The 24,254-nt window shown below is 44.0% G+C and overlaps 1 long non-coding RNA gene and 1 other non-coding gene across 2 annotated transcripts in view; both read right to left on the reverse strand.

Annotated features, from left to right (window-relative positions):
- Nucleotides 1–24,254, reverse strand: part of LOC115032760 (uncharacterized) — a 47,949-nt gene that overhangs the window by 13,666 nt on the left and 10,029 nt on the right. The gene's annotated exons all lie outside the window — the stretch shown is intronic.
- Nucleotides 16,327–16,461, reverse strand: LOC115032817 (U8 small nucleolar RNA). Its single transcript, XR_003838480.1, has one exon. It is a non-coding gene; the product is annotated as a U8 small nucleolar RNA (small nucleolar RNA).

Here is a 24,254-nt window from a genome sequence, read left to right on the forward strand (position 1 = left end):
CTGATCGTTCTCCTTCACCCACTTCAGGAAGCTGTCCCTGCTCTTTGATGTGCTCAATCCTCACATTGATCCTTTTGGCCAGAATTTTACCCTTAACTTGCTTGTTTACAATGATGTCTATGGCATGCTGGGTGACATTGTAGACTCCTCTGGTTTTGCCGTGGTAACACTTATGGGGCATCTCTTTTTGAACAATGCCCATTCCCTTAATGTCTACAATATCACCCTTCTTGTAGATTCGCATGTATGTGGCCAAAGGAACAACGCCATGTTTCCTAAAAGGCCTCAAGAACATATAGCCGGTGCCTCTCCTCTTTCCCTTTGGGTTTGTCATTTTGTTGAGTTACTGGAAGATGAGTGCCGTGGCCAAAAGTGTCCATATCCTTTCTTAAATCTTGACCTTGGACTTGTATTCTCTGGCACTGGGTCAATATATTTCTGTTGTCTATGCAGTCTTGTTTATGTTCTTTATAAAGTACTGTTGGTAAAGAAATCCAGTAAGTGGTTACAGGGAAAGCCTATTGTGGGACACATTATATGAAGAGAGCTGTCCAGTTTGAGACATAAAGCATGATGGGAAAGGGGAACCTGAGATATGGAGGTACTGGCCTGATTTAGCTAGAAGGTAAAGATCTCAGTCATTTTCAAGGCATTGCCACATTTCCCTCATGTCTGTGTGGAGGACACAGAAAAAAGAAGCAAGGTAGTGAAGTTAATTAAGATGTGTGGGCAAAACTAAGGCAGTAATGGAGAGGGTATGGTCTGGGTCAATGATAAAAAGGCCTAATGGAGGATTGTAAAGAAGGTAGAATCACAGAGCTTGGTCATCAATGGTGTTTGACAAGGAAGGGAGCATGTAAGATGACCTCAGACTTCTGCTTACAACCTATATCAAATCCATCATTTTTCCAACTCAAAAAAAAAAAAATGCACCCTTTGGCCAAGATGAGTTGCCAGGCAGTTATTGCCTCCTCTTGGCAGGAGAGGCAGGAACATCAGTTACTGGGATCAGCGTACACTTGCCCATTTCAAGTTATCTCTCCTAATAACAGCAGTTGTCATCCCTCTCCAGAAAGAGGACGTGATGACTGTCATTTGACCTCCACAGCCTGGTGTTTCCATGGTCACTGTCTTGGGAGCTGCCAGGAAGTTCTGTCAGGAAACTCCCCTTTGGAAGTGTTTTGTTTTCATTGCAGTTTGTTTCTTCCCCTCCAAGGATGCTCTCCCAAATGGGGCAGAGCCTGGAGCTTGTCCCTGCTACTGACTCCAGGAGGGGGACCTCAGCTAAATCTCCGGGGAGCAGACATGACCAGACTGATTTCTGGGACCTACTGAGTCTGGGCTTTCCAGGAACAAGTCAGGGACCCAGAACCACCCAAGACTGGCAACTGGAGAAGGACTGGACTGGTTGGCTTTTTTCACTTGACATAAACCTAGATACCTTTGGAAGAAGGAATCTTAGTTGAGAAAATGCCTTCATATGATTAGTCCATAGGTATACCTGTAGGGTATTGTCTTCATTAATAATTGATGTGGGAGAGTCTACCTCACTGTGGACTAAGTGGTGCCACTCCTGGGCAGGTGATCCCTGGGGAGTATAAGAAAGCAGGTTGAGCAAGCTATGAGGAGCAAGCCAATAGGCAGCAGTCTTCTACATCAGTGCCTACCTTCAGGTTCTTGCTGTGACTTCCCTGAATTATGGAGTGCATGCTAAACCCTTCTTCCCTCCCCAGTTGCTTATGGTCATGGAATGCTATCACAGCAATAGATACTCTAAGACAGGAACGTTGGAAAGCCAGGAAAGCCATTTACAGAGGCACTGCATACTTTTCAGTTGAACTAGGGATTCTAGAGGGCCAGCAGAATTCAGGTCTAATCACTACAGGGCTGATGATGACAACAGGACCCCAGGGGAAGATGAGTCAGCTTCAGGTTTTTGTTTAAAAGTCTGTTGCTTAAGTTCCTCCAGTTCCAGCTCCACCTTGTTTTCCAGGCACTAGGATGGCTCTGTCCCGGGAACAGGAGAGAAAACAGCAGGAGCAAGACCACATTCCTGTATCTCCACCACCCCTACAAATATGACCCACCCTTGCTGCCAGCCTTCTTCACTGCCCCATCCATCTCTCCAATCACTAGAGCAGAACTTCTCAGAGTCTCAATGCAGCATCAACTCCCAGGCATCTATGCACAGAGAATTCATTGTAGACTTTGGAAAGGACAGCTGCTATCAGCTCCTCCAGAGATGGGAATGAATGTACCAAACATTCTCCTTTTTTTTTTAAATAGGACTTAAAGGCCTTTATAAATTAAACCTCACAAGCCAGGCGTGGTGGAGCACGTCTTTAATTCTAGCACTTGGTTAGGCAGACTCAGGCGAATTTCTGAGTTCGAGGCCAGCCTGGTCTACAGAGTTAGTTCCAGGGCAGCCAGGACTACACAGAGAAACCCCGTCTCAAAAAACCAAATTAATTAATTAATTAATTAATTAAAACCTCCCAAGGAAGTGAGTCCCAGGCACAGCCTCTGGTTCCTAGAGGGAAGACTAGACTTACAAAGTAGGTATGCATGACCGTTACCATTCTCAAGGCCTTGGGATTCTCTACTGCCCTCCACAGTGTATCTAGGCTATCCAGCCTCTGACAGGACCAAATTTACAACCAGCATCCCACAATGATGTGGCTCTTTGGTCTGGGACCCTTGGTTTAGTCTGCCACATTGCTGGGCTGGGTTGCTACAAAGATTGAAAGCTGTTCTTTTTCCTTGCTTATGGTTCCCAACAAGCTAGGTGACAGAGATGTTTCAAGCTTGGAGAGAAAAGTCATTTCTCACAGCTCTTGCCTCACCCTGGCCTTGCAGCTTTACAAGCCCTAGGTGATGGCACATTTTATTTTTATTCAGATGTGGTGGGGCACAACACTCTAGGACAGCATTTCTCAACCTGCGGGTCCCTCCCAAGGGGGGAGGTGCCAAATAACCCTTTCACAGTGGTTACCTAAAACAATGAGAAAACACAGATATTTACATTAGGATTCATAACAGTAGCAGAATTACAGTTATGAAGTAGCAATGGAAATAAGTTTATGGGTGGGGACCACCACCACATGAGGAAATGTATTTAAGGGTCACAGCATCAGGAAGGTTGGGAACCACTGCTCTAGGACATGATCACCTTTGAAATATCCCTTGAAACTCAAAATTTCCAAGAGGAGATTCCAAGCCCTGTCATGGGTGCTATGGAGAGACAGGAGGATGGCCAAGAAGCCAAGTGAAGAAGAGAAAACACAGGAAAGGATTTGCTCAGGCTTCTGAAAGAACTGGGCAGGGCAGGCAGCAGGTTTAAGTTTAACTTGTGTGGATGAAGTCAGTGGCTTTGGGGACATAGTAGCTAACCCTAGTTGTCTGGTCCTGGCTGGAGACAGGGTGGGTAAGAAAGGCAGCGGGGTTGTGGGCCATAGAGAAAGCATGATGGAAGGAAGGGTCACTGTGGGCTTTAGTTGCTTGTTTTGTGTGTGGAACCTCCCTGTCACTTTCCCTTCGCTTCCTTTTTTTTTAAGACATGGTTTCACTGTGTAGCCCACCCCATTCTCCAGCTTACTATGTAGCCCAGCCTGGCTTCAAACTAAACTCACATCTGTCCTCCTGCCTCAATATCCCAAGTTCTGGGGCTGCAGGTGTGACCTATCCCAGGCAGCTCCTTGAATCACTTTCTATATCTGAGAATTGGTTGAACCTAGGATAAGGGAAGCTGATTGCCCCTCAGATTCTGCAAGGGGATGGCAGAGGCCCAAGTGTCAGAATGATACTACATGGTTCCACAAAGCAGACAGACCTGAGCACAGCCATTCTGATGGACAATATGAGTCCTACAAAGACACGTAGTAAGTTATACATTTTTCCACTCTTGGCCTCCCAGGGTCTCAAGGTGATAAGGTGATTTGGAGCAGTTGGAAAAATATAATCATTTCTGTATTGTGAGATATTTAAGTATTGTGGTGGTTTGAATAGGTTTGACCCCCATAGACTCAGGTGTTTGAATGATTGGTCATAGGAAGTATCACTATTAGGAAGTGTGGCCTTGTTGGAGTAGGTGTGGCCTTGTTGGAGAATGTGTGTCACTGTGGAAGTAGTCTTTGAAGTCTTCTATGCTCATGTTATGCCCAGTGTGACACACAGTCTCCTCCTGCTGCCTGCCAATCAAGATGTAGAACTCTCAGGTTTTTCTCCAGTACCGTGTCAGCCATAGCTGCCAGGCTTCCAGCCATGACGAAATGGACTAAACCTCTGAAACTGAGAGCTACCCCCAATTAAATGTCCTTTAAAAGAGTTGTCAGGATCATGGTGTCTCTTCACAGCAATAAAACTCTAATCAAGACAAACATACTGGACCAAGTGCTATGAGAGCCAGTGGAGAGCTGGGCTTCCATGTGTTGTCTTCTTGGGAATATCTATGGTGTCCCCTTTCAGGTATATTGTACCTTCAGGAAAAGTAAGAGATAACTGTTGTATAGAGGAGAAAACATGATCTTATTGTTAAAATTGGTTTTCTGGAGGATATCTTAATTGGAGTTTCTATTACTGCGATAAAATACCTTGAACACAAGCAACTAATGGCTAAGTAACTGTTTAATTGAACATAGGCCATTAAAAAGGAGTAACTGTTAGCGACTTGATCACCTTAGGTCTTAGTGCTGTTTCTTGCTTTATAATCATCGAGCTTCCTATCCCTTGAGCCACTTGATTCAATTCAGTCCGATACAGGTATCCATGCTAACAGCTACAGAAAGAGATAGGAGGGGAGACATTGTCCTGAACCATCTAGAACAATGTTTTGCTGTAGTTTTCCATTTTTGGGTCTTTGGACCCTACATCGCATTTCCCTGGTGACCTTAGAAATGTAAACACTATCTTCACCTTTTCATAGGATTTAAATTGCCATATGTAAATGTGGAGGGATCTGAGCCTTAATGAAGCCTATTGAAGCAAAGTCACTTCCCCTTGGTTAAAGAATAGAATCAATGTTCTACCTCTGGTCTTGGGTGAAGACCTAATATTCAAAGATACCAGGACATAAGGAGTAAATACAGTTAGACCAGTCAACTGCTTAGCAAAAGACCACACCTCACCCATACTAAAGGATGGAAGGAATAATAGTCCCTTTAATGAGATCATATACTTTCCCAGAAACTTGACCCTGGGTGGAATCTTTTATGTAGCCACAGCCCTTGTAGCTATATTAACCCTGCCATCTCTGGGTAAGCCACTGTTATTTACAGTTTGCCTGGCCTAGCATTTTTCTTTTCAAGTTGTTTTTGTGCATCCCTCTGGGTCTGTTTTTAAAATCTTTTATCAATGAGACTAAGATCCAAAGAAAGAATCCAGTTTCCCTGGTAATATGTGGTACCACAAGTGAGACACTCCAAAAAAGTTCCAGTAACACAGTCCACACAAATGCAAGCCAGGGGCTGTGAACCTGTACTGAGAGAGATGATCACTTTTTACACAGTAACATTCAGGGAAAGGATCCAATAGGAAGCAACAATTATGCTGATTTTTAGGGACAAGTTCACCAGCTGGTTAAGGAAATAATTCATTTTGTTGTTGTTGATGGGAATAACCTCGACAAAGACCCAGAATAAACGGAATCTCTATTATTGAATCACTTTGATTGTTCTCAGCGTTGAGTAAAAGACTCAGCTAAAGATGGCCTAAACAATTCAAAAATAACCCCACAAAACTAAAAGTTATTTTTAGCACATAACTAAACTTATCTCACTAATAAGCCAGAAGGAGGACAGGATTAGCAAGTCACGCAGTTTAAAGACTGGACCATTAAGGACCTGGGTCCCTTCTTTCTGTTCTTAACAAGATACTTTTATTTCTAGATCTTTCTTCCTCATGGTCACAAGATGGCTGCAATGGATCCAAAGATCTCAGCATAATGCAACAATTTCAAGAGACAAGAAAGAAGTCTGCCCCTTCCTCATGTCCCCTCTTAGGGGTGAAAAATCCTTTCCGAAAGCCTTTTCCAGAAGCCTTGGCCAAGGTCTTATACTTATTTGCCAGAGTTTCATCCCATGGCCACTTATTTAGTTAAAATAATTGCTAGCCAGGAAAACAGAATGAAGGAGGCTGGTTCTGATGACCTTTTCTAGGGCCCCAGGGAGGCAAACTTGCCCTTCTGTACATGGCCTCCTAGGACTAGATCGAATGTGACCCTGTGTGGAGCGTGATGGATTATAACCATTGCCCAAGACCCAGCTTAGCAAAGTAAACACTTAGGCTTTAATGCCATCTCCAGTGGATCCACTGAGTGATTTTAGGAGCTTCTTTCTGTGTCTGAACACCCTTTGCTGCCTTAAACAGAAACTTAATATGTGGCTGAGGGCTTTGTTGAAGTGAGCTGGGAGGATAAGACACAGTGACATTGAATCATATTAAGGATACCTCCCACAGAAGTCCATAATTGTATATGGTCAAGTTCTCTATTCTCTGACCCTGTCTACAAGAGTACTGGGCCTTTGATCTTTCTAGAGCTCTAGACTGCAGAGGTGTCTGGCTATAGAGAGAGTAGAGCTCAACAAGGAGCCAAGAGCTTCTCTCCATTACCCCCATTCCCTGTACTAGAATGGAACTGGATTCTCAGCCAGATGTGGCTGAGCTTTACAAACCACCTACACACTTCCCTGGTCCATAAATGCTAAATGACAGATCTCAGATGGTTCAAATCACCCAGTGGTATGATACTTCACCAGGTATGATCAGGGTCAGATAAGTTCCTCGGTAGAGAAGATATTTGCTAATGAGGAAGTAATAGTAACCTGTGAATATATAACAGTGTTAGGGTGATGCTATTGTTTCCATGGCAACAGTAGGACTAGTAATGGTACTAGTGCTGGCAGGAGGTACAATAATGTTGGAAGTCCCAGAAGAAGACGAGTGCAGCTAGGAAGGGTGGCAATGGTGGTGTGATGATGATCTGTTGGCAGATCTGAATATGGGTGCTGATGGTGGAGATAACTGCAGCTTTATGAGGTCTGTATGCATTCTGAGCCATCCAGTAGGACCCAGCTCTCTCACACATACCAAGTGTTCCTTAGGCATGGCTACGAATACTTTTGAACTTTACCTCTGTCATGAGAAACTAGTTTATTTCATAAGGAACCATCTGGAGCTACTGTGGTAACACACATGTAACCTCTGTCTTTGGGAAGCTAAGGCAGGAGAATCAGTCAGACCAAACTATATAGTGAGACCCTGATTTCAATGAGGAAAAACAAACAAACAAACAAACAAGAGAGAAAGAGAGATAGTTTGGGAAGATGACTCAATCAGTAAAGTGCTTGTGGTGTAAGTATGAGGACCCAAGTTTGGATCCCCAGGCATGGGCAGCATCCCACGTTGGTAATTCTCACAGGGGAGGCAGAAAGACAGATGCTTGCATCTCACTGGCCAGTTCAGTATAACTGAGTCAGTGAGTTCCACATTCAGTGAGAGATCCTGTCGCAAAATATAAGGTGAAGAGCATCTTAGGAAGAAATTCAATATTGATCTGTGACTTCAATATTGATCTGTGACTTCCATACACATGTGTGTGCAGCTAGCTATGCAATTTGCAAGAACCACCCCCCCCCCCCACACACACACACACTAAAAAGGCAGTGAGGGAGGAAGGATAAGTGGGAAAGCAGGGAGGATGGAGAGACAGAAGGCAGGAAAGTGGTGAGAAGAGGAAGTTGTGCAAATCAACAACCTTTAAAAATTACTAATTTATCTGATCTGCACTAGCTGAGTTCTAATTGACTTTTTGACGTTTTGCAGACCTCTAGTTCAATACTTTTAATGGAAAAAAAACATTCTCTTTGTATATTTTAAAGCAAATAGACTTTTCCAACCTCAGGCTACAGGCATCTGTGGTTACACACAGTAGGCACAGTATCTACCATGGCTCATTGGTGAGGCCACTGCAGATAGGAGTGGCTGGGTAGAGTAAAGAGGGAGGACGAGTTCTTTCCTTATCCACCTCTGGCTTGAACTCTGTGGGCCCTGTTGTCTGGAGGATCTCACACACGTGATATGGGACAGATGTTGGTCCTCTTCCCTAAAAAAAGGAAGGTCTAAAACACACACACACACACACACACACACACACACACACACACACACAAAGGATTCTGCAGGCCAAGAGGTTGGAACATCAGGCCTGGGGCTGTCACCACCTGTGGCTGATGGGCTAAGGTCTCCAGGGACATGGGGGCATGAGGGCTCAGCCCTAATGACTCAGGCCTGCCAACATTTCCGCAGCTCCACGGGCCATAACGTCTCCCTTGAAAAACAACAATTATTATTTTAAAGAGAAGCAACAGAGAGAAGAATGACAAGTGGAAATGAGAGGTCTTGCTCTCCGGCCTGAGCAGATGTTCTGGCAACACCCTGCAGGGAAAGGGCTGTGAGCCGGGAGCTGCTTCCCCATGGAGTCCTGAGCCTTGGAACTGCTCTCGAGTGGTCATCTAAAGGTACCAGGAAGTTCGGGTGATGTTCAAGAACAGCAACGCCTCAAGAAAGTCCAACTCTTGGTGAAGAACCCTCCAATATTAGGCTCCCAAGGATGTAACCAACAAGGGGAGCTGAAATGCATACATTTGGCACTGAGAGATTCTCTTCTAGCTAACAAAAAAAAAAAAAAAAAAATGAGCATCTGTCAATACCCTTGTCTTCTAAAAGGCAAAGTCCAGAGTTCTAAGCATGGCCTAAGGGCTGTCTGTGATAGAATTCCATGTCTCACAGGGAAAGGTCTCCTCTTTAGCATTCTACCTTCTACAATACCCTCTGCATTCAACAAAGACCTCTTTGCTCTTCCCATGTGTACCTGGCCCCTGTGTCTCCATATTCTTCAAGGCTACCAACTTCTTAGAAGCCACCTGCCCCTTCCCAGGCAATGCTACTTGTGCTGCATTTGCAGAACTGCTACCAATTTGCATGTACTTCCCAGAACCGCAAAATGATGTTCACCCAAAAGACACAAATGCCTTTTACTCATTGACACATTATGAGCATCAGGCCTGGCCTTTGCCTAGGGTGGATTCTCTGGATCTACAAGAACATGAAGAGCTAATGTGCAGGGGATGCCTGAAGACTGTATTACAGATGAACAGACTGAGCTGTGTACTCCTCACTGATGGGTAGTATCTGTGTGAAAGGCCTCCTTCAGCCTCTCTGTAAGGGGCTCCTTAGGGAGGGTCTCGCCGTGGGGACTGGAGAAGGGTTTTTCCTCTGCCACTAGGGCCGGCGGGACACTTCATTACTTTGTGCTTAAGGAAATGCCTCCCAGCTCTGCACTTGCCTCTTTAAATTTCACAACCACTAAATTCACTCCCAGTGGTTTTCTTTCTTTTCTTTCTTTTTTTTTTTTTTAAAGAGCAAATGAAAGTAGTGTGTGCAGTGGTGGAGGATGTCCTGCAGCCTGCCTGTGAGGAGCCTGAGGTACTTCAATGCTGTCCAACTCTGCAAGATGCCCTGAGGGAGAAACACTTTGCCTGTACCCTCAGCAGGACCTGGATGCTAGTGAAGAATGGGCCATGTGGACTGGAGAGGCAGATACCAGCCCAGCTCAGAAGTACCCTACACAAGAATGTCCAATGGTAGCTGTGGTTTTCTAGAACCTGCTTGTGGCCTGGCAATTACTCATGGCTTGGAGTTTCCTCTGATTTAATAAATAGAGTATTGCAAGCATCGAATCCTCCTTTCTATGAAGCCAGCATTCCGTGTCCCTTCCCTCTGGGCCCAGGGAAGTACTTGAATGTTAGGTGTTCTAGCTGTTGTTCCCATTGACACCCAGCTCTGACTACTGCACCTCTGCCCACCTCCACCTGTGTGTTCTGTTCCCTCACCTTCCTACTCCTCAGCATTTCCCAAGTTTTTCCTTATTCGAGCTACCAGGGATGCAGGAGGGGTCACACATAGTTCTAATCTCTCATAAGTGAGGTAACTTTTCCAGCATCTCTCTCCATCCTTGTACCTTCCCAGCACTGGATTTAAATAGGTTATGTAGGAAAGAATGAAATGGAGAGGGAGAAGCCAGGGTAGGCAGTTTAGAAAACGCACAACCAAAGCGACCTCGGCATCCCACCCAAGGTTATCCCCTACATGTCTCATTAAGAACCAGGTATGCAGGATAAGGGATGGAGGAGAAACTACTGGAGCCACTGCCTCTGAATACTTCTTGGTGGGTCATTGGCTGGGCTCTCTGACTGCCACCTCCTGGGTTTATCAACATCTGGCAGGCACACTTGTCTACACCATCACAATAATGTCCTTTCCAGATTCCAGCCATCAAGTAAAGAGACAGCTCAAAAAAGACATAGTCTATAGATCACAAAGAACATCCTAGTCCCTAGGAACTAGAGTCCTGTCCTGGGCCTAACTCGGGGTGCCCATGGATCCCTTGAAGCAATGCTCTCCCACTCCCAATGTGTGGAATCTCTCTGAAAAGGATGTGTGATCACCCTGAAGACTGTGTGCTCCTCCATCTTTCCTTAGACCCAATACCAAGGACCCTTGCAGGCCCTGACACACAAACAGCATTGAGCTCCTTGGAAGGGTCCCTTCTCCTCATGGAGATTGAGCCTATGGGTTGCTCTGACCTTGGTCCAAGACAAGGAAAGGAGATCACTGCTCAAGCAAGACCAGGGCGAGCTGGATCTAGAAAGAATGTTCAATGAAGTGGCCACCCTGAGTGAGACAGAATCAGGGATATGCAAAAAGGAAAAGAGGCAGGCTGCAGGCCTAGGACCTTAAGGTCCCCTCTTCATTCATGAGAAGCGAACAATGGGTAACATTCTCAGCCTCCTTATCCCCCTCAGGGCAGGTGGCACCTCCCAAGCAGTCATCCTTTGCTAAGCAACCAGGGCCTTTCAGCTGCTTCTCAGCATTGCCTCTGGTTGCTATGGAAGCTGCTTCAGAAAATCTTGCCTGCCAACAGTCAAGGCTTCTTTGTCAGAGGCTGTGTCAGAGTACTTTCTCTGTCAGCTCAGGGCAGCACACACCCAGAGGATGTAGGCTAGGGATGGAAGAGGCGGTTGTCATACCAGAAAGAGAGCACAACTAACGGTGCTCCCCAAACTCCAACCTTTCCTGATTCCTCCTCCCAGGTCCTATTTGACTGATCTGTTCACCACTGATGAGTCCCCTTCTAAGCCCTCTCCCACATTCCTAGTCCTGTCTTGTCTCTGTCTCCCAGCCATGCTGTCTGTGGTGGACTTGTGTGGTCATACCCTCAGAGCATCAAATGCTTTCCATGCTGAGTAGGACAAGAAAACCAAAAAGTCAGCCTTCTGCCAGGACCAGGTGAAGTGACTTTACGGTCATTTTTACAGCCAGCTTGGGTGGCAATTGTGTCCTAACACTTGGAGTTCTGAGGCTGGATGATTGCCATGAGCTCCAGGCCAATCTGAGTCACTCAGTATGATCCGGGCCAGCCTGGACTACAGTGGGATCTTATCTCAAAAGCAAGCAAACAGAGCTCTTTCTGCTAAGAAGGACCAGCTCTTGGTGACATGCTGGGTGTTTTGCTAACAGATTCTGTTTCTCCCATGTCACCTCTCATTAGAGCTGCTTGGGAACCATGGTCCCCCTGGAGTGGGTGGGACAGGAGCTAGGCAGGAGGCAGAGATAGGAGAGTCCTTGTTCTACTAACTTCACCCAAGCACATACTATTAGGTATCATCTTCTTTTCTGGGGTGAGGGTGAGGGTGGAAGTGGGTGGAGATGGGGAAGGAGTAGCAGATAGAGGGTGAAAGGAGATGGGAGATGGGGAATGAGGGAAGCTTAGGGGTGAGGATTGGGGTGAGCGGGGTAGGAGTGGGGAGGGAGTGGAGTGGAGGTGACGGGAGGTGAGAGGTGGGGAGTAGAGGGGGCATTTCTGATCCCCAAACTGGCTACTTGACAAGGAAAGAAAGCTAGGAAATTTGAGCAGGTCCATATCTGCCACCCTGAGCAGAGACTCTAGAAGATGAGACACAGAAAGGGCTTCAAGAAAACCTGGCCCAGTTGAAAAGTGTTACCACCTGGTGGCTCTGTGACCTTGGGCAAAGACTTCTGCTACTTTGAACCTCCAGTTGCTTTTCATCACAATCGGGATATACCTCCTGTGTGCCTGGTTGGAAGTTCAAATAGAGCATCAGTTGGCTGAGAGAAGGCCTCCATCAAGACCCCTCCATGAGCTCTAAAGTTCTGGAGATCTGTGTGGCAAGAGTGAGGAAGGAGACCTCTGATCCAAATGTGTGCTCAAGTGGACCTGAGAGCAGATGAGAGTTAATCGTTGCTGGATCTTGAGCACCAGCAAATGGACTTGGGGCAAATTATATTAAATAAGCATTTGTGGGATGAATGGATGTCACCTAAGGACTCAAGACCACAACACACCAAGGTCCATATGTCTAAATGCAAAAACTACATTTCAATGGGTATACTTTTTGTCAAAGACAAGAAAACATATAACTTACTCATACTTGAATGTTAAATTGCATAAGTGAGGAAGCAATACAGAAGAAATAGAGATCACAAATAGAAAAGCCAGGTACTACTGAGACCCCTGGGGAAGCATTTCTGGCATTTTCTCCTGGCACCCTGAGGTGGGTCTCCACAAAAGGACAAATTCCCCCCCCCCCCCAGCCATCCACCCTCATATTTGCTTCAGGGAGCTCTGCTAATCATGAGCTGTTTCCTTCTTGGCTCATTGTGATTTTGGCTAAAAGCACCTGTTGAAAACCTTTTCTCCCCCTCAAAAGAAGGATCAGAATCATCCTGTGAGGGAAATAAGAGGGCAGTGCCAAAAACACAGAGTAATTGCAAAGTGGCTCAATTAAAAGCAACAAAAAGGGCAACCGAGATTGATTTCTAGAAAGCCGGTTTATTGTTAACATTTTGCTTTGAATCTGAGATTGAAAACCTCCAAGAGGAAAAGCTATAATGAGTCAGCCCCCAAGCATTGCTTCATTTCTAAAGAAACATCCCAGTCTCTCAAAGATCCTAAGAAACTCAGTTAAACATTTGAAAACATTTTGTTTAATACCAAATTCTCCAAAATCTCATAGATGTTCAAAGCTAAAAACAACATTCAAAGGCTCCAAAGTTTAAAATTCCAGCCATTCTACAGTCCTTTTAGGTGAAAGAGAGTAAGGGCTTTGCGACTGGACAGGCCGGGGTTAAAAAATCTCAGCTTCTGCTAGAACAGAGGTTTAGAGTCACCCAACTGCTCTGAAACAACTTTAGCACTTCTGAGATGACTGTTAGCTACTTTCCTTGGCTGTGATAAAATACCATGATTGAGGTAATTTATGTAGTCTCAACCCTCCGAATGCTGTGACCCTTTAATAACAGTTCCTCGTGTTGTGATAACCCCAACCATGAAGTTATTTTCATTGCTACTTTTTAATTATAATTTTGTTACCATTATGAATCTTAATGTAAACATCTGATATGCAGGATACTGGGGGGCGGGGGCGAGACCCCCAGGTTGAGAACCACTGTTGTAAATGGAAGCGTTTATTTGGGTTTACAGTTCCAGAGGGTTAGAGTCTAACATGGTGGGGAAGCATGGCAGCAGGCTGGGAGGGCAACAGGATTAGGAAGCTGAGAGACCACATCTTCAACCACAACCCTGAGGAAGAGAGTACACTGGACATGAGGTGAGGATGTAAAATCAAATCCCAACCCCAGTTATGTGTTTGCTCCAGCAAGACCACACTTTGCATAGTGCCACCTCTGAGTATCCAAATGCATGAGCCTACATGGAACAGAATGATAGAGAAAGACACCTGAGGGGTGTTTCCAGTGTGCTTGAAGTATGTAAGTGGTGCAATATATAAGAAACCATACTCACTTACATGGGATTCTGTCCCCTTTCTTATTCTGCAGGAGTGAGGATGTTCTTTATTTATTTATTTATTTATTTATTTATTTTTAAGATTTATTTATTTATTGTAAGTACACTGTAGCTGTCTTCAGCCGCACCAGAAGAGGGCATCAGATCTCATTACGGGTGGTTGTGAGCCACCATGTGGTTGCTGGGATTTGAACTTCGGACCTTCGGAAGAGCAGTCGGGTGCTCTTATCCACTGAGCCATCTCACCAGCCCGAGGATGTTCTTATGTGCATGTATTTCTTTGCTGACCTGATCCACCTTCACACTATACCCATTCTTCCTAAGGCAGCCTGAGTTCTGGGCCTCTCACACAGGATGCTTGCTGCTCCTCTCCACTTTACTCAGTCTCAAACTCACAACTACCTGGCTCTCAGTTTCAAGGTCCTTCATCCTTACCTGTCTGAGTTAGGGTCTCTATTGCAGTGATAACGCATCATGGCCAAAAGCAACTTGGGGAGGAAAGGGTTTACAATTCCCAGGGTTAGCTTACAACTCTGAAGTCCCACTCTATTACTCTATTACTGAAGTAAGTCAAGCCAAGAACTCAAACTTGGAGACAGGAACGGAAGCAGAAGCCATTTAAGAACAATGCCAACTACAAAGCTTCTGCAAGGCTAAAGACACCATCAATAAGACAAAAAAACCACCAACAGATTGGGAAAGGATCTTCACCTATCCTAAATCAGATAAGGGACTAATATCCAATATATATAAAGAACTCAAGAAGGTGGACTCCAGAAAGTCAAATAACCCCATTAAAAAATGGGGCTCAGAACTGAACAAAGAATTCTCGCCTGAGGAATACCGAATGGCAGAGAAACACCTGAAAAAATGTTCAACATCCTTAATCATCAGGGAAATGCAAATCAAAACAACCCTGAGATTCCACCTCACACCAGTCAGAATGGCTAAGATCAAAAATTCAGGTGACAGCAGTTGCTGGTGAGGATGTGGAGAAAGAGGAACACTCCTCCATTGTTGGTGGGATTGCAAGCTTGTACAACCACTCTGGAAATCAGTCTGGCGGTTCCTCAGAAAATTGGACATAGTACTACCGGAGGATCCAGCAATACCTCTCCTGGGCATATATCCAGAAGATGTCCCAACCGGTAAAAAGGACACATGTTCCACTATGTTCATAGCAGCCCTATTTATAATAGCCAGAAGCTGGAAAGAACCCAGATGTCCCTCAACAGAGGAATGGATACAGAAATTATGGTACATTTACACAATGGAGTACTACTCAGCTATTAAAAAGAATGAATTTATGAAATTCCTAGCCAAATGGATGGACCTGGAGGGCATCATCTTGAGTGAAGTAACACAATCACAAAAGAACTCACACAATATGTATTCACTGATAAGTGGATATTAGCCCAAAACTTAGGATACCCAAGATTTAAGATACAATTTGCTAAACGCATGAAACTCAAGAAGAATGAAGACCAAAGTGTGGACACTGTGCACCTTCTCAGAATTGGGAACAAAACACCCAGGGAAGGAGTTACAGAGACAAAGTTCGTAGCGGTGATGAAAGGATGGACCATTTAGAGACTGCCGTATCCAGGGATCCATCCCATAATCAACTTCTAAACGCTGACACCATTGCATACACTAGCAAGATTTTGCTGAAAGGACCCAAATATAGCTGTCTCTTGTGAGACGATGCTGGGGCCTAGCAAACACAGGAGTGGATGTTCACAGTCAGCTATTGGATGTATCACAGGGCTCCCAATGGAGAAGCTAGAGTAAGTACCCAAGGAGCTAAAGGGATCTGCAACCCTATTGTTGGAACAACATGATGTACTAACTAGAACCCCGGAGCTCTTGTCTCTAGCTGCATATGTATCGAAAGATGGCCTAGTCAGCCATCAATGGAAAGAGAGGCCCATTGGACTTGCAAACTTTATATGCCCCAATATAGGGGAATGCCAGGGCCAAAAGAATGGGAATGGGTGGGTAGGGAAGTGGGGGGCGCTATGGGGGACTTTTGGGATAGTATTGGAAATGTAATTGAGGAAAATATGTAATAAAAATATAAAAAAAAAAAAAAAGAACAATGCCTACCAGCTTGCTCCACATGGGTTGTGTATTATACAAGCCAGGACCACCTACCCAGGGGCAGTATCACTCATACTGGGCTGTACATCAACCGTCAGTCAAAAAAAGTCCCATCCACTTATTTACAGGCCAGTAGTATGGAGGCATTTTCTCAGCTGACCTTCCCTCTTCTCAATTAGAGCTAGGTTTGTATCAGGCTGACAACAACCAGCACACCGCCATAGCCACTCTTCCCATTCCACTGCATTAAGTCCCTCCATCTCTCAGCTGCCCCTTTGCACTATAGTTGATTCCCCAGGATGTAACTCAGCCCTTTGAAGACTAATCTCCAACATTTTTTTTTAATCAGATAGGAGCAACCAGGATGTTGTCAGGTCCTAATTGCATGGAAATGCTAATCAGCAGATCATGCAAGCTCCAATCATCATTTTCTACTGCCCTCCGAGAGGAGGAACAGGCAAGGATTAACCTCCTGACCATCTAATCCCCAGTTTTACTGGTCTGTGGCAGCCCTTACCCAGCGGAGGTATCTTTTGATTTCTGGCTAGAAGGGGGCAAGGTAATGGCAATCCTATGGGGGTGAAGGAGGATGTGTTTCTACAAGGCTTGTCTCAAAGTATCCTCTACATACTTGAAGTATTGGGAGGGGGGATGTTGAGGGGAGGGGGAAATGGGGAGAAATTATGAGGAGCCTAGATTTCCTGCTGAGCTGATCTTCCAAAACTTATTGATATCACATTTCCAGATGTGCACACTCATCTACCACTCATCCAATAAGCACAGAAGGAAAGTGAAGACCCAACCTTTATCAAGACCCAACATATAACTAATAGTCTCATGATTCTTCTGCCTACTTCAGGTCATGGAAAGACTACACTGTGGCCACCCAGCTGAGCTTGACTGCATTTCCCAGGAGTCCCTTCCCTGGATGCTACAGTGGTATCTTCATTTCTTTCTTCGCTTTCTTCAACCTAGGCTGGATACAGATGTGGTTCCAGAGTGAAGTGATACTGCAGGTAACTCTCATCATAAGGAAGGAGGCTGTGAGGATCAGGCTGGTCCCATTGTATTCCTTACTTGTTCTAGCATGATCTTGTTCTTGCTCCATGTCTTTTCTTCCTGGCTTTGCTAAAGTCAAATCCAATGCCTTACACAGTCTACATGGACAACATTTAGTGTCAGCAGTTGCAGCAAACCTAATTCCTCTTTGTAAGTCCCTATTCTCTATCACTTACTGTGTCTTATTACCCTAGGGAAGTCCTAAGCAATATAATTAATAGAGTGCAGAGGCTAAGAAGGTATGTCTGGAGCCACAGATCTTGAGTTCAAACCTTAATACTATACAATGATACTTGGTCTCAGCTCTAGGAAATGGGGTCAACAATAATACCTCCCTCATAGTTTTGAGGTATGAATAATTTAATATCTACAAAACAATTGGAAGAGCCTTTTCCACTCATGTGGCACTATTGTTACTGTCATCTCTTTGTCTTTGAAAATAAAACAAGATAAACATATGATTGTATTCACCACCAAAAAGCTGACATGACTTTCTAGGGCCATTTGACTGGCAAGTTACAGAGATGGACTTTAACTCAGTGAGTTTGCTTGCAACTACACTAGGCAAGGGAAAGTTGCCTCTTCTGTTTCTTCCTTTCTAATCCTTTTGAGGAAGCCTCTCTTTGGAAAGCTTCCAAGGCTACAGTTTCATAAGGACCCTTAATCATTTTAATCAAGAACGGAAACATTCATCAACTCATGCCTCTTTAGACAGACTGAAAGAACTCACAGAAGTGATCATTTTTCCTTCAGTGTTCAATCTTTTTCTGAGCATAGCACAAGTTTAGTCTTGACTAATTTAGAATTTCAATTAATTAACGAGTGTTTATTCAGCACTAGTTTCTACCAAATGTTATGCTAAGTGCTGTGAGGTGACCAGGCAGAACGGATATGATAGTCAGAAATCTATTGGACATAAATTTGAAAAACCTACATTGGCCTATTCATCCTGCAGTTTCCTCTTCACCAGAAAAAAGTGTTAAGGGGGTGGGGGTAATCTCTTTTTAGTTATATTTCCATCACTAAGGAAGCTAGGGAAGGAAGGTCTCAAGTTCCAAGTCAGCCTGAGACCAAGGTAGTACAGTGTCAAAAACATGGGGGCTAGGGCTTACCATACACAAAGCAGAAGGCTGGGTGTCCAGAACAGGAAAAAAGATATTTTCACATCCAAATACCTGGATCCTGTGGTTGTAAGCTTACTTGAAAAAGGGTGTTCGAAGAGATTGATAAGGTTTCTAGTCTGTGAATGTCCTACATTATCCATCCAGGTGGCCCCTTTATTCAATGACTATCCTTAAAAGGGGAAATGTGAAAAGACACAGAGAGAGAAAGAGGAGGAAAGGGTTCAAGGGAACAGTCTGGTGTGTGTGACCGGGTCTGAAGGATGGAATTGTTCAAAGCCACTGGTTCTCAGGTTATTCCATCACAAGCCCTATATGTTAGACAAGAAGCCGCAGGATCTGATGTTTACCCTGCTGGGAATTGGTGTTGCTCTGGACTGATCTTTCCTTGGTCCTCTCTGGTTCCTCTCTCACGGAATGAGACTGTTTGTTTGGGGCCATTCAATATCTGAAGTATGCAACGTGTTTGTTTTCAGTTCATAGGGTCTCAGAGCTAAGAGTGTGTCACGAGCCTCAGAGGACACTTTGGATTCTGAAGTCTTGGGACTGTTAAGGACTATGGAGGGCAGGGGGTGTGTGGAGTACTGAGAGATAAAGTAAGTGCCTTTTGCATTCAGACATGAAAATGGGACTTGTGGGATCAAGTGGGGAATCTGTATAAAAATGGAGAGACAGAGCTGGGTGTAAGCACCAGAGTGAACAGGTGAGCATGCGTGCTCTACTCTGCCTCTGGGTGGGATATGCTCAACTGCCTTCCCTTACGATCTCCCCACTCCCACCCCCACTTTTCCTCATGTGTGTGGAGGGAGGAGGGTGTGGTCTTTAGATAGGAAGCCAGGCACAGCACAACCTGGGCTTTTTCACCTGATTCACCTTGCATGGTCACCTGCAGCTAGGAATTCACTTTCAGCTCACAACTCTGGTCTTTGTGGGCATAAGGCCAAGATCTTCATTTCTTTATTAATGCTGGCTAACAACTCTCCTCGGCTCCTTAAAACAATTGTATCTACACAGCTTCCACCATCCACATCACCCGTATCACCAATGTCTCATTGCTCTCTGCTTATCCTCTGTCACACGTCAGATCTCTGCCCTTTTCTTCTCTGATCTTTATCCCCTAATTTAAAGGACTCACAAGATTCTTGGTCCTACCAAGGTGTTCTCCCTTCAGCTGTGCTTTTTAACTTAAGCACAAGATTCAAACTGGTTCAGCTCCTTGTCCAAGTTTCTGTAGACCGTGGGAATAGGGATTTATTTGGCAGACCACCTTAGAATTTTACCCAACTACATTTCTATATTTCTTTTTTCTGTTTTGTTTTTGTTGTTTTGTATTTGAGACAGGGTATCATTCTATAATCCAGGCAGGCCTGAAACTTTCAAAAAATGACTCGTCTCAATAGTACATTCCGTGTGTCTTCCCTTGACAGAAGCGGAGTCTTTAACCTTCAATAATTCTATCCCAAGGGTCAGAGCCCTTGATATCTGCTGAGTTCACAAAGACCCCATCTCCTTACACCATCATCTTGGGGATTAGCTTTGGACATATGCATTTTGGAGGGCATCAAAATTCACTCTGTAGTAGATATTATTATGACGATAAACTATTTTGTAAGTGAAAAGACTAGGTTAGTGGAAAGACCAAAGTAAATCATTTGGAACCACACACACCTAGTATGTAGGGGGATCTTGGAGTGAAGGCCAGGCAGCCCAGCTATAAGCTATTAGTCTGCTATGAAGCACCTGCATTTTTCTGCCTTGTGGAAGGAACAATGAGTCATGAGGAAAGCTGGAACTAGTGGGTGACACACAGCTCCAAGCAAAGGAATTGAGTAGGAGGGAAACAGGACAAAGTGATGAATGGGAGGTGGGAGTACAAAGGGGGGCAAGGGGAGCTGAGGCATTCATCCTCACATAGAGCAAGCATGGCCATCCTCACATCCTCCCAGTGAGTGTGTAGGGTAGACTGAGCGCTGGCTCGGTGAACAGGGGATGTGCTTGTCTGCTTATTGCAGTAACCCTTGCTAATGAGCTCTGTTTTCTCTTAGGCTGCTTTTTCTCTATTGGCAACCTTCATGCACCGTACAAGTCCAGCATACTACTACATGGAAAGGTTCATAGGGTAGTGGAAGCAACCAAATTCAGCATGGGGATGAACCTTCTTGACGTGGGAGCTCCAGCTTCAGGGTAGCCCCAGAGATGATGAGTTGAACTATCTGAGTTCTATCTAAAACACAGACAGATGAGAATAACAAAGGGCTGTCCCTACTCTGTGTATGTGTGTGTTTATGTGAGTACACATGTATGTGATGATACATATGTGTGTATGTATATATGTATGTAAAAGCCACAGGACACCCTCATGTGTTATTCCTTAGGTCTCAGCCACCTTATTTTTTGAGACAAGATCCTACATTCTAGCCCATGACCCGCCTATGCCTGCCAGCTCTGGTGTAAGATTTTAGCCATCATGCCTGGCTTTCTAGCATAGCTTCTGAGATCCAAACTCAGATCCTTATGCTTGAGTGGCAAGCACTTTATCAACTGAACCATTTCCCCAGCCCTGGTTGTTGCATTAAGCCACTAAATTTTAAGGTTGTTACATGGAAATACGTATTTGTACCTAGAAGTCAAGTGCTATCATAATAAAATTCTAAAACATATGTCATTGGCTTCGGGGCTAGTCAGCCTTAAAAGCCTCCCAGAGAATATTAGTGAAAATCTTAAGGGACTTGAGAAGACTATCAATGAGGCATTCAGGGAAATCATGAATATGTTATAGGAGTCTTCATGTAAAAGGGCCCTTTGTGTTATGGTGGCTGAAAGTTTGGCAGCCCTGTAGTCTGCAATAACAGAGCAGAAGAAGGTACTTGATGGTCTCAAGCCAACTGAGAAAGTTCCAAGCAGTACACTAAAAGAGCCATCAGATTTTTTTTTTCTAACTACAATAAAATGTGAGAGGAAAGACAAGGTCAAAAGGCCAGATTTTGTTAGGTTAAAAAATTAACATGCTTTTTATTTCTAAGTCCTCCCAGGTAGAAAATTGTGATTCCAGCCTTAACTAGGATGGTACTATAAGTCCCCAGAGATACCTAAGATGATATTTCCTAGAACTTCATGGGCAGACAAAGGTCTTCTAAGGATTCTAGGGGTTTATCCTAGTAAAGTTGCTCTAGCAAATCAACTTCCTCCAGGAGCACCAGACAGCTTAGAAACACTGAAGCAAACCCAGTAATTATGTTGCTTTCTGTCACTGAGGTTGGGGTGGCCATTTATACAGCAAATGATAACTGTTCCAGGAAAGAGCCACCAGTCCTTGACAACACAGTAATCTCTCCCATTTCAGAACTCATTAATTGACCCTCAGAACTTTACCCAAGGGAACATTCTGGCTATTCTCTGTAACAGGAAGGTCTCTACCTCATTTTGTGGGTTTTCTGAATGTTGGAGCCTGACCTATTCCCAGAGAAGAGTGATGGAGATCACACCTAGGGCCTCAGCCTCAGGAAGGTAGAGGGGGAACTTGTCAGTGGACTAAGAGGGCATATTGCCCTGACCCTAAGGACACCACTGATATTTTCTGAAAGAAACTTCATGCTTTTCTTCTTCCCTTCTCTAAACATGTTCTTGTGAGGCATCTGAGGGTTAGTTTCAGATAACTCACTTAGGGCCTTTCCCCTTTCTGCTGATGGAGAAGCATGGCTACTCCTGTGAGCAATCTGGAGACCATGCCTATCAGATTTGGGTCCCTCCTCGCATCTCCTTCCCAGTGACTGGACAGTCATTGATGGAGCTTCCTCCAGGAAAAAAAATCAGAGAGCCATCTGTCTGGTTTGGGAAGGCAGGAAGTACAGACAACCAATGAAGGGTTTGGGGGTCTCTGCTGGCTCATGTGCTGAGTCGTGAGAATTTGTGAAGCAAGTATAGAGATCAGAAGACCTGGGAAAAGACTACTGGTGTCAGACACACACAGGTAGGCAAGCTTGGAAATACCAGCACAGGTAAGTCAAGACTCTAGCTCTCAGTAGTACACGTCTCCATCCCTTGTGCTCTGAGATGAGAGAATGTGATGGCAAATATTGATTGTCAACGCTACAGGATCTAGAAACACCTAAGAGACAAGCCTCTGGCGCACACCCGTAGGAAGGTCATAGACTAGTTTGAGGTGAGAAGACCTACTCGAAATGTAGTTTGCACCATTCCATGGGATAAAGTCCAAGGCCAAATATAAAGAAGGTGGGTTGGGTCCCAGCATCCACCTCTCTGCTTTCTCACAAATATACACTAGGAGGAGCTGCCCCAGGTCCTGCTGTTGAGGCTTTCCAACTATGATGAACTTTCCCTAGAGCTGTGAGCCAAATGAACCCTGCTCCTTTCATTGGGTGTTTTGAAATGAAACAGCAATAAAGCAACTGACATGGGGAACTCTCTCTCTCTCTCTCTCTCTCTCTCTCTCTCTCTGTCTCTCTCTCTCTCCCAGGCTGTGACTCTGGTTTACTGTTAAGCTCTTTTATCATACTTATAACAAAACTTGGCTGACCCCTATTTTTCTTTGAAATTCTTCCACTGGCCTCTAAGACACCATTGATTTATGTGGTTACCTTCTAAGATGCATTGAATCTCTTCCACCTTATTTAATATACAAGAAAATCAAAGGTCAGGTAACTTAAGATATTCACCAAATGTCTATACTGAGAGACACAGCATCTACTTTCTGATCCATGATCTAAGCAGAGACACCAAACTTATTTAAAACGTATTTCCTTTCTCTTTGTGAAAGTTATTAATATAAAAAGATGCTATAGTAAAATATTAAATTATTAAACAAATAGATCCCTATTTTTTAACCCTAGGGGCTTTAGCTGTATCTATAATGCCATAATTTTTAGTATATGAACCAAGCCTATATTAAAATACTCAGATCTGATAGGTAGCAGATAAATATTTGTTTGTTCTATTTGGCTCTCTATATTTTTATCTTTCATTTGTCTTTATTAAGCCCTAATAATACAGAGCATATTTTATGTCAAAATAATTTAAGTCAATGAATATGGTGGAAACAATAAAACATTTTTGGTTCATCGATCAGTAATCGCAGGAAATAATACATATAAAAACATATACAAACATACACATATACAGATACACACACATATGAATGATGTTTTCTGCTTTATTCTAATGTGTGATTATCTTTTGACCTTTGTATTTCTGGTCTTGATTCATATAGGTACAATACTTTTATAAATTCAATTACTGGATGTAGTACAACTTATGCAATTTGAATTCTATCATCAATCATGAACCTCAATCATGAATACTTTTTGTCTAAAGACGATAATCTTAACAGTTTTTGATGGCTACAGTACACTGTAACTCACTAATCAGTCTTCCTATTGGACCCCACTTCAATCCTTTCTAGCCTTTTGTATTTTCAAAACCACTTTCACAAATTTCTGATGGACATAATTTTTATCTTGTTGTAAAAGCATATACCTTCATATAAGATACAAAATATATTTAATCACAATACTTTTCAAGTATGCCAACCTATAATGTACACATGTATATGCTTTACCTTACTTTGCCCATGTTTAATATGACTACGTATTTGTAGTTTGTGTAGGAATTCTTTCCATTGTTAGTAGATTTGTTTGCATGATAGTTACAGATATTTCAGGTCAGCTATCCAATAAGGAATTTCACAGTCTGAACCCTCGCAATGAAAGAATTTCAATTTGCTATTTATACTGTTGGACTCTTTACTTATCCAAGCAAGGTGTTATCTAAGTCCCCCCATGGGTGCAGTTTCTCATTGCTGTTCATGGGAGACAAGATGCTCAGACTGGAGTAGAAGGGAATGGCAAGGGATGAAAAAGGCAGCAAGGTGGGAAGACAGGGACCCTTTTGGACTCTGCAGCTCAGTGCCCACAGAAGATTATAACACAGCAGCTCAGGAAAAATCCACAGCAGTGCTACTTTTGGTCTTTTTGTTAGACTAGAAATTGAAATTAAGAAGGATGCCTTTGATGAGAAGATACTTAGTAAAGTCCAGCCTTTGGGTTACTGAAATTTGGGCCCATTGTCCCCCTTTT

This window comes from Mus caroli, unplaced genomic scaffold, assembly GCF_978045245.1.
Source record: "Mus caroli unplaced genomic scaffold, Mus_caroli_1 scaffold_14, whole genome shotgun sequence".
NCBI lineage: Eukaryota > Metazoa > Chordata > Mammalia > Rodentia > Muridae > Mus > Mus caroli.